This window comes from Protopterus annectens, chromosome 11.part0 (assembly GCF_019279795.1).
Source record: "Protopterus annectens isolate FY-2018-M chromosome 11.part0, PAN1.0, whole genome shotgun sequence".
In the NCBI taxonomy this organism is placed as follows: domain Eukaryota; kingdom Metazoa; phylum Chordata; order Ceratodontiformes; family Protopteridae; genus Protopterus; species Protopterus annectens.
The window spans coordinates 192,938,553-192,951,926 of NC_056745.1; positions in this window are offsets into that span (position 1 = coordinate 192,938,553).

Consider the following 13,374-nt stretch of genomic DNA (forward strand, 5'->3'; position numbering starts at 1 on the left):
GTCATTCGTTCGTGTTAGAGCCTCTTGCAGGATGTTAGTGTCAAGGGAAGAATTTATGACAGCTCCCAGTTTGCAGTCGTCTGTGAACTTGGTGAGCCAGAGAACCTTGACATTAGCCTTGACCTCCAAGAAGTAGATGCCAAACAGGATTGGGCCCAGCATGGAACCTTGTGGTTATTCACTAGTGATCTGCCTGTTGGTGGAGGTGATCTTACCAGTCTTGACCTTGTGAGTCTTATCTTTGAGCCAGCCAGCTATTCAGTGAGCTGTGTAGGGATTTATGCCTAATGCAGTGAGTTTGCTGACAATACCTCAGTGGGATATTTTCTCAAACACCTTCTCCATGTCCAGGTAGGCAATATGCACCATTTTCCATTCATCCATTGCCCTGGTTACCTTCTCAGAGAAGTCTGCCAGGTTGAATAGGCATGACCCTCCTTTGACAAAACCAAACTGGGATGGGTCCAGTGTCTGTAGGTTGCCAATGTCTTTATTGATCATTTCCATGAAAATTCATTCCATGGCTTTGCATATTAGACTAGAACTGTTGTTGTCCTCCATTAACTTGGTACATAGCCTATTTTGAGGCTGTAGTTGAAAAATGACTGAAGTGGTCCAGATAGGTTATGTTTCAGACTGTTTAGGAGACAACCTGGAATATTGTTGGGCCCCATTGAGGCTGTGCTTTTAGCCTTAGTGAGCACTGTTATGACTTTGTCCCTGCTGATAGTTGTTGGGGTTATGCTGGTAGGGATTTCACAAGGGGGAAGGGGTAAAGCTTGAGCTAATTTTGTCGGCCAGCCAAGCTATGTCACTCTGCTCAGTGAAGGTGATACCATTTAGTACTAGATCTGCACACTGCTGCATGTTACCTTTGAGGCTTCAGACATAGCTGTAGAAGGCCTTGTGGTTGTTTTTATCCTGAGAAGCTATCTTAACCTTATAAATGACCTTGTTGGATTTAATTAGTTCTCTCAGCTTCCTGTTTAGTTTTATTAATGAGCTCTTGTCATTGAGAGTTGCTTTTTCTGACTTTTTTCCTTTTGTTATACAATCTGTTGAGATTAAGATTCCACCAGTTTGGTTTGTTTTTGGCTTAAATCTGACAGACGCAGCAGCCTTTATGCAGCCATATACATTTTTGTACAGTGGTTCTCTGAATAACTCTGCACATGCTGTTGTGAACTCCGTGTTGGGGGAGCATTGAATTTTGACAAACTCTAGCTTAATAGGATGTAGTTTGCTTTATAACAGTTCCTAACTGTAACAGATTTTGCTGGGTTTTCTAACTTCATTTTTATTTTGAATGAGACAGCTTTATGATCCAACCTCACCAGTGAAGATGTGACGTGGGTTTGGGGGGTAGGGAGTGCAGCACTCTTCCATAATGGTGTGAACAAGGTACAGTATGTTTGAACCTCTGGTTGAAGTGTGCACTAACTGATCAAGGGCATTTGTACTAATAAAGTCCAAGAAAAAACTGTGCTGCAAGTTGCAGCCAGTGTATGTTTCCCATTCTATAGAGGGTAGTTAAAGTCTCCCTTGAATAGAGTGTTTAGTAGAACAGAGAGTGCCTCCATTGAGTCTAGATAATAGTTGTAGGATTCTTAAGACACAGATGGTGACCTATAGCTTGCTAGGATATGATAAGGGACTCTATCTAAGGTGATTTGCATGCGGATGAACTCCAGGGTATCATCCTGTTTAACTATCCTTGAGGTATACTTGTTGCTAATGTAGATTGAGACACCTCCACCTTTAGTCTTTGTCTGTGTGGTTGATAGTCAAAGTGTGTGGAAAGAACTGTAGTCTTGCACTACCGGAATACTTGCTGCAGCTTTAAACCATGTCTCTGTAACAGAACAGATGTCTATATTCTCCAGAGTGAGGAGAGCTTGTAGGGTATGGAGTTTCTTGTTAGGGCTCCTTTGAGTTTTATTTGCTATGTCAGTAGGTTTTTCACTTGGGCATTACCTAAAAAGGCTCTAAGTAGGGTGGCTAAAATTTTAGCCAAAATCCAGAAGCCAGAGGTGACAGGTGCAGGCCATCTTTTGGAAAGCAACATGGTCTGTTGACCATATCCTCCCAGGTTGACAGTTATTGAATCCCCCTGGATTAACACCAGAAACTAAGACAATTGTTAAAGTCAATCAATTTTTGTTCATACTGTGGTATCATAAAACTAGACTTACTCTGTTTTCTTTTTTCTTTACTTTTCTTCTTCCCTATTTTTTCTCTCTACACCCCTTTCAGCTTTTCTTTACCTCTCATTACACTTTAGCATTCCTCTTATAAAATTTATGTTTTGATTCTTTGTATTGTAATGATTATTGTGATATGCCCATCATGTAGGTTGTAGTTTAAGTATTTTTTGGTTTTAAGATTGTAATTTGCAATTTCCTGAAAAAAAAAATACTATTTGTTTACTGTTAGATTTATATTTGTTACTACGTCTATTGTAACACTTTCTTAAACCATGTAATAATCACTGGAGATTTTCTCCCCGGGCCTCTACTGAAAATGGACGTATATCCAGATAGACTAGCCCGGTCAACAAATGTAAAATAAATAAATAAAATCCTCAGTGAAGGTAGAATGCTGCTCAATGCAAGGCACGTACCAGCCCAAAACACATATTCAGAGAGGTCCATAATATCATTTACACCCATATGGACTATGAGGTCATTTACACCCATATGGACTATGATAGACTCATACTGGTACCTGGGATGCAATGACCTGAGTGCATGTGTAATGTGATAAATCCTGGCTTCAGATAAGTAGCTGACCATAATCTTCTTCTCATCTAGTCTGGTGAGTGGGGCATCTGTGTGTTGTACAATGGAGTCCCCTATGACAAGGGGTCCTAGGTTACTTGTTTGCTTGCCTTATAGGCTTTGTTTTCAGGGATCCATTTGGGTGTAGATTTATGTGTGGTGCTTGGCGTTGCTTCAAGTATATGCTTTAGAAATGGCTGGGGATAGGCATTGCTGTTTGCAAGTTTAGAAGGTTTTTGAGTTTTGGGAAGATTGCTTTTTAGTGCCTCAGCACAAGATGGTCTATGTGTGTGGACATTATTTGTGGTAGATGTAGAGTGTGTGTATGTTCTTGATAACATTGTATATGAGAGTTTTGCCTCCAAGAAAATTGTAAATGTATATCTCTCACATACTGTGTTGTGTTCTTTAAGTATTAAAAGATTGTCAGTAAACATAAGACAATTGCTTCATTGTCCCAAGATGCCAATATCTACCAAACTGGCTGTGGAGACATTTGGAAATTTACAATCCATGTTTTGCAGACCAGTATTACAGTGGACTGTTAGGGTTTGAGGACCTGGTTTGGTTTTACAGTCTCCTAGGGTGATGTCTAGGGTTAGGGACTACAGTTGAATAGTGCCAGGATATGGTATTAGATAGTGCTAGGATATGGTGTTAGTACTACCTGACACACAGGCTAGCTGCTGTGAGCTTACTTTGTACAATATGTCACTAAATTCCAGGTTGCGGTCCTAGTACTGGTTTTATATAAACTTCTGTGTTTTCTAACTCATATAGACCAGGCCACCACCTACTGCCACTAGATGGAATACCCCAGTCCTCTTAATGTAAAAGCACAAAAAGGTTGCTTATGAATGTATGTTACCACAAAACAACTTTAACAAACTATCTAAACAAGGTGATTTAAGTCAAAAAGACCAATACCAAGACAGTTTGAGCAAATGCAGTAATTTCTGCCTTAAATACAGATAAATGTACAAATAAAGCAAGAAATCAGTAGCCGGTTATTAAATAAATTCTGGAAATGCGATTTTTAAGTGCAAGTACTTATCTTGTGCCTGGATGGCATGTGGTGCAAGGAAATCACTTCAAAGGCACAGGTGAGGACTGCAGGCATTGCTATGCTCTGTGGGAATCAGGCAAGAGCCTCGCAAACATGTCAAATTTACATAGGCACTTAAAATATTTCACACTGAGCTGATCGAAGGAAAGACACTGAGGAAACTCGGAGCTATAATATATAACATTAAGTATCCTGTTTTTTGTTTATTTTGTTCTTTATTTCTTTGTTATTTATAGCACTTTGTGTACTGTGTATTTTTCTAGCTAGTTTCACTGTGTGTGAGGTATTAACTGGAAATTGTCCACTTTTATTAAGCATCTGTTGGGTTGTTTGTTTCTGATAACTTGTTGCAGTTCAACTCTTTTTTTCTAGAGGCTCCTTTAGCTGTTTAAAACTTTCATTTAAAGGCTCACTGCTGCTTTTCAGCTGTGAGAAACATTTCTGCAGTTTGTTTCCCACACTCCCTACCTGTTGGTATAGTGTTTTTATAGTTGGTGGCTTTGCAGTTGCCCGCCCCTAGTGTAAATTTGATCTGGGACCCTCCTCCCAGTCTAGTGTTATTACCTCATTCTACCCAGTACAGGGATAACATTTGAGAAGGCCAATCAGCTTAGTTTCTACTACTCCTTTCTCTCTTTCCACTAACAAAAAAAAAAAAAGAAAAAATTGTATCTGCTTTTACTGTATTTGTGTTTCTTCCTACCTTATTTTGCTTTTATGTCATCTTAAAAGTACTCAATTGTATTTATTACTAATTGGTGTAACTCGCTCTAAGCCTTTTAGTTTAAGCACTTGGGCTTCAGACCAGTTGTTTTACATTAAGAAGGTTTGTGGTCTGCACTGTAGTGGCAGAATAGGTAGCTTACATACTTCTATGTTGGGAACTGCTGATTGAGGGCTCAGTGTCTGTTATTCTAAAAGTGTATTAATTCTGGTTTAAGCACTTGGGCTTCAGGCCAGTTATTTTACATTAAGAGGGTTTGTGGTCTGCACTCTTGTGGGAGGAGAGGCTGGACTCTGCCCTTCTGAGCTGGGAATTTCTGGTTAAAGGCTTATAGTGCCTGTATATTTGAACTGCTTCTTACTGAAATTGGTACACCTTGTTTGCTGTAGCATAGACTAGATCCAGGCCTGCTGAATCTAGCTTTGTTTGTATGCTTGTTGTTTGTTTGCTTGTTATTTCCCAGAAACGCTAATTCCACCTAAAATGTGGCTTTTCAGCGCTTCTGTGGATCCCTAGTGATATCTGCATTGCTTACTGTACTTATTTCCTTGTTTCACTTGAAAGAAATTTACTGTTTGTCGTTTTTGCATTTAAGTTACCTGTAACACATTGCATTTAAGTTACCTGGCACTTGCTTACTAAGTCAGCACTAAAAAATTAAAAGCACGACACCCTCACAAACTCCCCTTGAGTACCTTGTTCCCCATTGGCCCTTTTTTCAATTTTAAAGGAATTCCCAATACTATTCTAGCATGTCCAAAGGTCAGTTGTCAATCTCCTCTCCGGTCCAGCTGGTGAATCTGGGAATCTTGAGGCAATGTTACAACTGCCTCATGTACACAGACAACCCTCTCCTCCTCCCAACAAATTCCAACACATGTGAAAGATGCAACCATATAGCCAAACTGGAGGCTAAGCTCTTTCAACTCAGTACTGGCGTAACCAGTCAGGAGGAGAAGGAAACCACACTCACTACAATTCCAGTCTCACATAGACCTACCACGACAGCAAACCAAACACATAAACACACAAAAACATACTCGGAGGCTCTAAATAAAAATCTGCCTAAGCAGCAGAGACCTCCAAAGCAGACACCCAAGCAACCGCTACCCCAAAACAAAACACGTGCAACACATAGCTCACAAAGAAAGTGTGCCAAACAGTCACAGCTCTTAAGGCTAAACAACACACCTGATACACTTGTAATAGGTGACTCTATCATCAGGCACACTGACGTCCCGCTCACCAGGTTGAACAAGGAGAAGGTCACGGTGAGCTGCCTGTTGGGCGCTAGGATCTGCCACATAACTCAAGCACTCAGGTCAGTCTAAGGCAAGTACAAATATCACTCAGTCATTGTCCATGCTGGTGTGAATGACCTGAGACGTACCTCCCTGGACTACATGAAAAGAGACATAGAGGACCTCTCTGAGCATGTAGCCCAGGCCGGTATGACCCTGACCTTGAGTAGCATCTTACCCTCACCAAGAATGATGCCACAATATGAAGACAAGATGATCAATTTCAACAATTGGCTTAAGTATTGGTGTCATTCAAAGGAGATCCAATGCCTGTCAGCGTGGGATGACATGCTCGACAAGCCACGATGCTTCACTAGGGACGGCTTGCACCTGTCACCCCTGGGCTTTCGGATATTGGCAAAGGCTCTTGCTACCCCCATAGTGCCTTTTTTAGGCAAGGCTGAAAAGACAAACCCACCTCCATAGGTATCACAAGACATAAGAAACTAAGAGTAATGCTACTCAACGCCAGAAGTCTAAACCTCAAGATGCACGCACTCGAAACTCTCCTTAGCATGGAGAACATTGATATATGTGCAGTAACAGAAACCTGGTTCAAGGCTGCCGAGAGCACCCCAGCACTACCAGGTTATACCTCATACCATGCTTTTCGGCCCCAAAACTTGGACCGAACCACAAAAGGAGGGGGAGTATCAATATTCGTCAAAGATACCCACACTTCCAGGTTGGTGGCACAGCACGAAGCATCAGAAACGATCCATGTGCAACTAACAGTGGGTAAAACTGCCTTCCAGTTTATAGCCTGCTACAGACCACCCTCCCAAACCTAGGAACCCCACTCGGCCTTCCTGAGAACACTGGAAAATATGAAGGTCTCTCCAAACACCATTATATTGGGTGACTTCAACTACCCAAACATAGACTGGGAGCATTACTCTAGCTCCAACACCCTAGCCCAAAGGTTCCTAGAATTTATAAACTCAAATGCTATGGAACAACTTCTTACCACTCCCACAAGAGGGGGAAACATACTGGACCTGATCATCACCAACATGAAGACTCTATGCTCCAGGCCAGAAGTGTATCCCTCACTGGTAAGATCAGACCATAAACTAATCTCACTGGATATTCACATCCCAACCCCACCCCCTGCCCAGAAAACCACAGTGAAAAACTTCTCTAAAGCAAATTTCACACTCCTCAAAACCGAGGTGGAATCCTTCAAAGCCCCCGGGCCTGTGGAAAATATGGCCCAGATCGCAGAATCCTTTATAAATGCATTCTATGAACACCTTCAGGAATGCATGGATCATGCAATCCCAAATAAAACCAAGACCCAATCCTCCAAAGGCAGACGTCCTGTCTGGTGGACTCCAGCCATAAACAAACTATACAACAGAAGGAGTAAGCTACTACATGATAGAGCAAAACCCCAAAAAGGGAAGGCATCTCTGATCAGTATTAGCAAAAAACTACGGGCACTCATAAAATCATCTAAGGCCAGCTTTGAGAGGAAAATTGCACAGGACACTAAGTATAATCACAAGGCTTTCTTTAGTTATGTTAGGAACCTGGGTGGGAATTCCCAGATATGCTCAGAATTGGTCCAAAATGACAAAAAATACACCAAACCCACAGACATTGCCAACATCCTAGCTGACAGGTTCAGCGCAAACTCCCCCCCTCCCCACCAAAAGGGCAAATATCTATCCCAGCAGAGTGCTGCCCCCCTGACATCTCAGATGCTCAGGTAAGAGCCGCCCTCTCCAAAGCAAAAAACACAACATCAATGGGACCAGACGGTGTCCTGGGCTGCGTCCTACATGAACTCCAAGAAGAGCTAAACCCAAACATAAAACTACTGTTCAATCTCAGCCTTACTACAGGATATGTACCCAAAGAGTGGCGTACAGCAACAGTGGTCCGTCTCCACAAAGGTGGTACCTCAACGGATCCTGGAAACTATCGCCCCATAAGCCTGACTAGCTTGGTCTGCAAAGCTATGGAAAGGATCATCATGGACCTCATAAATAAAGATATTGGGTACCTACAGACACTGGATCCTACCCAGTTCGGCTTTGTTAAGGGCAGATCCTGCCTCTTAAACCTGGTTGATTTCTTTGAAACAGTCACCAAGGCCATTGACGAGGGGAAGGTGGTCCACACAGCCTACCTGGACCTCGCAAAAGCCTTTGATACAATGCCCCACTCGGGCATTATAGATAAGCTCACCAGCTTAAATATAAACCCCTATGTCACTAGATGGGTTGCAAACTGGCTCAAGGACAGAACCCACATGGATAGAATTGTTGGTGCCATGTCAGACTCCAAACCAGTTACAAGTGGCGTCCCACAAGGCTCAGTCCTGGGACCTCTCTTGTTTGGTATATATTTCTTGGAGGTACAGGCCAACACGGAAGGACTGTGGCTGACCAAGTTCGCAGATGACTGCAAACTGGGCACCATAATCGACTCTCCAGCCGACACAAGCATCCTCCAAAAGGGCCTCATAGAAACAGACAACTGGTGCCAGAGCCATGGCCTCAAGCTAAACGCCAAAAAGTGTATAGTCATCCCCTTTGGCAAAAACAAAGTGCCCACAAATTACCACATAGGTGGTAACCCATTAAGTACAGAAGAAGTAATTAGGGACCTGGGGACCCAAGTTGATAGCAATCTCTCATTTGACAACCACGTGGCCAAAGTGGTTAGAAAAACATTTTATACAGCCCACCTAATCATGAAGAGATTCACATCTAGATCAGGGGAGGTCATCGTGCCTCTTTATTCATCGCTCATCAGGCCCATAATTGAGTACAATGCCCCTTTTGGGATGTACCTTACCAGACACCTGCAACAACTGGAAAGACCCCAAAAGTACCTCACCAAGAGGATCAAAGGGCTCAAACAGATGCCATTTGCTGCCCGGTTAAAGAAACTCCAGCTCTAGTCAGTGGCATTCTGCCTGCTCAGAGGCGATCTGTGCCTGACGTATAAAGCCATGTCCAACTCGGAATTAATGGACATGCTGCACCTCAGAAAATCCCAATCCCTTCGAGCTACGCACTCGAGAGACTTGAACCTCAGCACTGAAATAAATAGGACATGCTGGATGGACAGATTCATAACCCAGAGGCTCCCTTCACTCTGGAATAAAATCCCAGTCCAGGTTAGGCAGAGTCCCTCATTGACTCTCTTCAAGAGGAATCTTGATGAGTGGATGGGAGATCATAGGTTTACCCCGGGTATCACTTCTGTGTCACTGTTAGACAGAGGCACAGTATACTAACCTCGAAAAAGGGCATAACAAAATTAATTTAAAATGGGTGGTGAAAGCCAAACACACTCTGGCTAGGCTTATAAATACCCTAGGGCAGATAGCCTAGTATGAACCTATGAACCTATGAAACAAAGGAAACTATGTAGAAGCCCTTTAGCAGGGTCAGAATTGCAGGAATACAGCAATTAGTTGCCAACAAGAATAAAAGGTACCAAATTACACAGTAACACTCCCAGTAAAGTTTCTAAAAAGTGCAGTTCTTAGCAATCAGCAACTAGTGCAATGTCAGGGTACTTGAAAATGATTTAAAGTGCAAAAATTTGCAGATAAAGCAGTTAAATGAAGTGCAAAACAGTAAGATAAATCTTTTATCTGCCACAGATGGCACCAGATTTATTCAGGACACTCTCAGAGTATAACAGGGACGCTAAGCAGATAGGTGCTTTGTGAAAATGAGATTTTGTAGTAAATAAGGACAGCTCACGAGCAACATTTGTTTGCTGAGTGGGTTCTCAGTATGATGGATTTATGTAAAGCAATGGGTGGGAAAAGTACTTATCTTACACAGCTGACTAGCCATCAAAGGGGATAGAGGGACTTTGGAAGTCAGATTACCATAAGGGATGAAAACTAGAGACACTGGCTTTTAAAATGACAGCAGCAAAAGGGTAGGAATGTTGGGGATACATTCAAGCTGATGAAAGAAGCCAAACAGATCAGATACTACAACTTGTTGTCCACGGTATATCAGGTCAGCATGTGAGCCAAAACAGTAAGGAAAATGTTTTAGCCCAGGGATATATAGTCTTAATTAAAGAAAGGTCAGGATAGCATTAAATCAGTAAAACAGATCTGCACAAACCAGAAAAAAAAAAAAACGATCCAAGAGCTTTTACAAAACAGACAAGGCTGATTATAAATGCTATGACCTCTATTTTTAATAATACTGTATAAACTAAAGAACAAAAAATAGTTGGCTTAAAGAAAATTCAAGGTGATGTAAGAAGCTAGACAAATCAGACACTACAGCTTGTCCACAGTACATCAGGTCAGCATGTGAGACAAAACAGTTTCACTTACCATATAGGAAATTCACCCCTCCAATCAAACACTGTTGTAAGGGATCTGGGTACTGTTGTTGATAATTCCTTATCATTTGACCATCATGTTTCCACAGTAGTTTGGAAAACCTTTTATCTGACCCATTTAATTTCCAAAGGCCTCTCCATTAGATTCAAAGATGTCCAAATTCCCCTTTACGCATATCTTATCAGACCTATTATTGAAAATAACATACCTTTAACATGTATTTATCTAAACATATAACACAACTTGAGATACCTCAGAGATTCATAACTAAAAAGATCAGTGTTAATTTGTTAAAAGTCTCAATTATCTGGAGAGACTGGCAGCCCCTTCTCTGCACTCAATTTCTTAGACTCCTCTGTGAATATCTATGCCTAACCTTTCTTGACATGAAAGATTCAACCATATTTGATCTCCTATTCCTTTGTAGAACTAATAACGCATCAAATACTCAGTTAAAGAAATTAAATCTTCATCATCAGATAAATAAGACACATTGGGGTGATAGATTCATATAATAAAGTAATAAGACACATTGGGGTGATAGATTCATATAATAAAGTATCTCTCACCTCTGGAACAAACTTCCACTGCATATCTGGCAGAGTAGTACCATTGCCACCTTCAAGGTAAACCTAGATAATTGGATGGGCAGCCTCAAATTCTCTCCCAGTCTATCTTGCCTTTTTTGAGGCTAGAGGTAAATTTTGAATAGGGTTTTTTGGCTAAGTTTGAAACGGTCTGCAGACCGATTCCTACTACTTACCTATGAACCTATAATGAAACTGCCTGTAGCACAAAGAGAAAATGAACATGCCTAATGCTGTATTTAGTTCTTGCAAAGATATGCTGCAGTGTACAGGGATATTAGATATTTAGAGCCCTTATTTTATTTGTCCTGCCAAACAAAACTACCCGTAAAACAGACATCAGAGTCAGGAGATTTAAAAATAACTCAAATGAAATAAACAAATTTGCTTAAAATACAGGATAATGGTGAAGCATTTCATATTTAAGGGAGTTTGTTATATACTAGTAATACAGCCAAGTTATTTGTGAAGTCGATATTTTCTAATATAAGGGATTTTTGCTTGAGATTTGTGGGATGGTGTAGTGACACATGGATAGCATTGTTGCCTTACAGCAAGAGGTTCCCTAGTTCGATTCTTGGCTGGGGTGCCTTCTGTGTGGAGTGTGCATGTCCTCTCTGTGTTCTCATAGGTTTTCTCCAGGTGCTCCAGTTTCCTCCCACTTTCCAAAGACATATAGTCAGTGGATTGCACACTCTAAGTTGGCCATAGATGTGAGTGTGCATGAGTGTGTGGTGTGGAAGAACTACCATGGCAGGGCTAGCCACCTGGCAGTGTAAACCTTGGCTCTAGCTAATCGTCATTGTTGAAGTGGCACCTTGCCCCTATGTGCAAAAATGAGAAAAAGGAGTTGTGGATGGATGGATTTGAAGAATGTCTTCATCAGTCACTAAAATGTAACAAACTTGTCTTTATTATGTCTAGTTTATTTTGTGTGAACTGCACTAAAATGATTGTAACTTGCACTTGCTGGGATAGTGTTTAAGGTGTGTGCATCTTCTCATGTCTTTTTGAGAATACTGGGGTGGGAGGTGAGAGAGGGTGGCCTAATGGTTAAGGTGTTTGCCTTGCAAACACAAGGTGCAGGGTGGTTTGAGTCTCACACGGTATAATTGGCTAGGCTTAGAATGGCTTGCAAGGGCAGTTAGCTTAGTACTAATCTATGAACCTATGAAAATAAACAAATCCTTGTATTGGTATTCCTTGCAGTCTAATACCAACCAAAAATGCACTCAGGAGGCAGTCACTGGAAACAAACTCAAACTTTCTAGTTTCTACTCACTGTACTCTTAGTTTGGTGAAAATGTTGGTCGAAAGGAACCAGAGACAAGATGAGAAGATTCATAGTAACACTGAGGAGTTACCGGAGGCGCTGGCCAAGGAAACAGCTGAACAGCCCTTTACTGAGTGTATGAAGGGCATTAAAGTCCGTTTGGTTAAGGTTGAGAAAGAGGTTGTGGATCGGAAGAAAAAGAAACTCAACCATGATATAACAGACTTTGGTAAATATCAAATATTCCTATGGCAAAGAAAACCAGGAAGAAGAGGGCGGGCTATCACCAGAGTCACTGGGGATAGGTCATTCACATCACGTGACTCTTCAGTCATCTGGATCTGAAATGTAGGCTGTAAAGAAGAATGTTTCATTTGAGGACATTGGGCAACTAAATGAGATGGGACAATCACTGCAGAAGCATTTTCAGTCCAAGAAGAGAGGCCAGAGTCAGAAAAATTGCGGCGACAGGAGGAAATAGTGAAAATGAAGTTTTTTGGTGATTTAGTGAAGAAGCTACTGTGGACATATCTTGGGTGGCATATAGTAAGTACTTTGATAAACTGTGACTGATGTTTGTTTTTGTAGTAAAAATAAAGAAAATAAGGAATTTATGCCTGGTCATCTGTATATTATAAATTTGTCAAATGCCACCATTACTGAAGACCTTGAAAATTTGCTGCTTAAGGGAAGCAAGTTTGTTCCTACTTGTTTTCTATCTTTGGCAGATGTTATTTTGGACATTAAAAAGTTTTGTAGAAAATTATATTTATGAGTGTATTTTGAAGGAAAACAAGCACTTGTTGAATCTGATAATGTTGAAATGTTTGATACTGAAGATTCATTGCTTGACATGTATTTACATGAAAATGAATTAGTAGATATTTTTTTTATGAAAATGAAGGTGAAGGGGAAGTAGGTTATTTTACTGGTTATGGGAAATTAAAGGTGCCTCATTTTTCCTATTCTAGTACTTTCATCCCCCCCCCCCTAAATGTTCTAAAATTGTTCAAAGTTTTGAAAGGGTATTATGTAAAAAAGTGGAACTTGAATACCATAAGTTTGTTAGACCTAGAAAAGTGTATAACTTATCTAGGGGTGAATGGGACACTGAAGTTATGTAGAAGTTCAGAATGTGATGTTAAATTTTGTCAGGTTGACATGGGGGGTAACTGGGTGTTGTTTTCCAAGGAGAAGTATGATAAAATGGCATTTGATTTGTTAGCTGGTCCAGAATATGAAAAACTGGCAAACAACCCCAGGAAACATTACAACAGTCAGTTAAGATAAATTTTGGATAAAGGGGAAAGACTTGT